This window comes from Miscanthus floridulus, chromosome 2, assembly GCF_019320115.1.
Source record: "Miscanthus floridulus cultivar M001 chromosome 2, ASM1932011v1, whole genome shotgun sequence".
Classification (NCBI taxonomy): Eukaryota; Viridiplantae; Streptophyta; class Magnoliopsida; order Poales; family Poaceae; genus Miscanthus; species Miscanthus floridulus.
Window position 1 is genome coordinate 82,260,999 of NC_089581.1, and position 3,588 is coordinate 82,264,586.

At 44.8% G+C, this 3,588-nt stretch overlaps 1 pseudogene; it reads right to left on the bottom strand.

Moving 5' to 3' along the window:
- Positions 1-2,310: 2,310 nt before the first annotated feature.
- LOC136539175 (uncharacterized) lies at positions 2,311-3,305 on the bottom strand (annotated as a pseudogene).
- Positions 3,306-3,588: the final 283 nt, after the last annotated feature.

The following is a 3,588-nucleotide window of genomic DNA, read 5'->3' on the forward strand; positions in this document are numbered from 1 at the left end:
TACACATTTCATTATGTGTAGTCAAGATGATATTTATGAAGATAGAGAGGCACACTGAAGGTTGGATGTTGTTAGCAATATAATTCTATTCAACGCCCCCAATTGGTTGTTGGTCTGCGTTGAGCCAGCGACACGGAGTTGCTCATCACAACTCTAACTTTTTGCTGGTCTACATTGAGATAGTGGTGACCACTTGCTCATAATGGGCTCCAAACCCTTGCGCACCCTAGTTGGTTCTCTTGAACCCATCCGGTTTGCTTTTGCACCTCTGAGACATCACATGGGTGCTAGATGAATGTTTTTGAGGTGGTTATATTGTAATGTGTTTTTAGACTTTGACTTTGATTGTAACATGGATCTAGTTGGTAAAATGTTGTATGTTTGTTGTCTTTGTACTGTGTTACCTATTTTGTATAGTTTAAATTAATTTTTGACAGCCTAGTTACAAACTTAGACAGATACACAGTATAGACACTCTGAATTTGAACCAGAGGCAAAATATGTAATAGAACATTTAGAGCCTACTTACAATCTAGATAATCCCAATTAGCACTAAACGAACTAGACCTACAATACACTTCAACAGAACAAGAATTTCTCCTCCAATTCCAACTAAAAGAGACAAATTCTTTGCCAGTTCTTCATCAATGGGCTTCTTCTAATTCACCTCTTCATGTACATCAGGTACACTCTCATCAGCCTTCTCTACTAATTTTTTCAGTAGCTGAACATATTCTTCCTTCCAATACTAGCCTTCACATCCACTATCATCCCACTAAAATTAGAACACCAAATCATGAACTTCGAATCAAAATCATCACAAGGCTAGAAACCATAAAAAAATGCGGCCAACAAGATCTAACCTTGTGATATGGACAATTTCTAGAAGACGCGGCCATAGTTCGGACCTGCCTTCCTTACCACGAACTCCAGCACACTTCTTACATTTATTGCATGTAATGAGAGGGGGCTCCGACCTCAATCGCTGACAAACTCTATGCACGACCGAGGACCTAGAGGGAGGACATCAACGTCTATACATCAGGACACCTCTCTTTTCGGTAAAACTGGCTATGATAAGGGAGACAAGGACGAGAGATTGGGGATGAATGGGTCAAACACCGGTTAAACCAAGTCACATCTAGAGAAATAAAGGCTTTTACCGTATATCACTACTGGTTCAAAACATCACCTGTTAGTGATCTAAGAGCATCACTGCCGGTTATGTCTCTGAACTAACAGTGATACACTGCCAGGTTGTGCTATCAACCGGCAGTGATGTCGTTTTCCTTCTTTTTATTTTTGATATTTTTGACTTAGGAGCACACAAAAACCAATCACAGAAAAATTGAGCTCAAAGAAGTGAAAGACACTGCATGTGGAATTTATCGAAGATGTGCTCAAAAGTCATTAAAAGCTTCTGGGACCTGAACAACGATCTTCCGAGCTGTTTTACAGAAAAACTAAATTTGCTAAAAGACGAACATTATCAATTAAATATTATGTCTCTGGTGGTCATCTTACATATTCATTTTGGTAGATTCAAATTTGAATCGACGCTTTCACGTGTGGAGACCAGTAGATAGTTGTTAGCTCTCTGAACTTGGGGAAGCGTTAGAATAGAAGATTCAGGAAGGATTCAGATGAGGAATGCTTCTATAGAGAATTTGATTGTTCTGTTACACATGGATCGTTTGCTAACCAAACATAGGCAATTTAGAACTCTATATTCTCTACCAAGCTTAGGCAATTTAGAACTCTATATTCTCTATCTGGGACAATCAATGCTTTCTCTGTTTTCTACCCAGAACGGACCAATTTGGGCTGGAGATGCACACGCTTGTGGACTTGGGCCAAATATTCCTACGAAGTCCAGTGGGCTGCGCAGGTCCGATCCCCAGGCAGGAGATGCTAGAAAGCGTTGGCACAGAGCTTCAAAATTCTCCCAATTATCTCGAGCCCAAGTCCACTTGATCAGAACTTGTTCAATAGAGGAGGAGGACCTTTGACCATGGGTTGCTAAAAAAAAGGACCTTCGATGATGGGAGAATCCCAACCATTTGATCCCCAGAACAATTTACTTCCTCCGTTCCAAATTATAAGTCAATTTTGTTAGTGTACTCCCTCCGTTCCAAATTATAAGTCGATTCTGTTAGTGTACTCCCTTGGTTCCAAATTATAAGTCGATTTTGTTATGTATCTATACATATGTTATATCTAAATAGATAGCAAAGTTTCATGTACTATATCTAGATACGTAGCAAAATGGTCAAAACGACATATAATTTGAAATGGAGGGAGTAATAAAGAAACAAAGAAGGTTTTTAAAGGTAACACACAAGATACTACAACAGCGTAAGCTCTCCCCAGGCAATTGATACAACATAAGCCGATTGCTGGTTTGTGTCCACCCGGAGCTAGAAATGAGAGGCTTATTTCAACACAGAAGAAAAAGCAGGGTCCGATCGAGCGAGAGTGACTGCAAAGCCCTCAGCCAGCTAGAACGACGATCCATTGGTATTTTGTCTCCCCGGGGTTTGTTCCGGTTTCCTTTCTTGCTGCGGTTGAGGAGGACCTTTGCTGGTACTGCTCTCGTTTCCACGGGGCGTGGGCCTGGGCGCCCCCAGCACGACGCGTTCGCCGGGGCGTTGCCGGTTCTTGGGGACGGTGACCTCCAGCATGCCGGCCTTGAGGTCGGCCGTCACGTTGCTGCCGTCGTACTCCTTGGTCAAGAGCAGCCGGATGTGGAACGCGCCCACGCCGTGCGCGTCCCCAAGAAGCACCGGCTGTTGTGCGGTGACCCTGCGTTTGATCTCCGAGGACGTCCTCGCTGGTGGTTCACCTCGATGTCAGCTCGCCGACAGCCCTGGCACCTGGAGCCACAGCGTGACGCGGTCATCCTCCTCCTTGATGTCCCACCGCTCCTTCCCGTCTGGCGGGGGCACGGGGCACAGCAGAGCTGCAGCGCATGCTCTCGTTAGCGATGCTGAATTCCTGATCCACCAGCTAAGTAAATGGAAAGCATACATGTACTCTACTCACCAGTGGGCGGGATGCTGAATGCCGGTGGCCGTTCTTTCTCCGGGAGTGCACACGTCACGGTGAGTGTCCGCCGTCGGCACTTCACGGTAGCAGAAGGCCACAATGCCACCGCGGGCCTCCAGGAATCACGGGCTAGCAAGAGAGAGGAAGTCTGCAGGACTGACGATGGTCTCACTGCAGTGGTGTAAGATCCCATAATCGTCGACATTTGTCAACACTAGTGTGGAAGAGATAGGAATGGGAGAGATCTTAATGCATGCTAATTCTTGCGTACTCATATATGTATGGTGTCAAAGAAGAGCGTCTATATAAATAGACAGATGGATAGGGAGAGACACTAGTGACTAATGGTGGCCTTTGCTTGCTCGGGTTATGATGGAATAAAGCGGCCCGGGTTGTCAGGCAAGCCCGCTTTGTTCTGGTACGAAAAGTTTAATTTGATGCTTCAGAGACGATGTGGAAGGATCCCGATCTTGCAGGCCTTTCAGAGTAGTGTGGACCAAATGAATGGTGTTTGCCTTCTCTTCTTTTTTGCTTTGCTCGGTT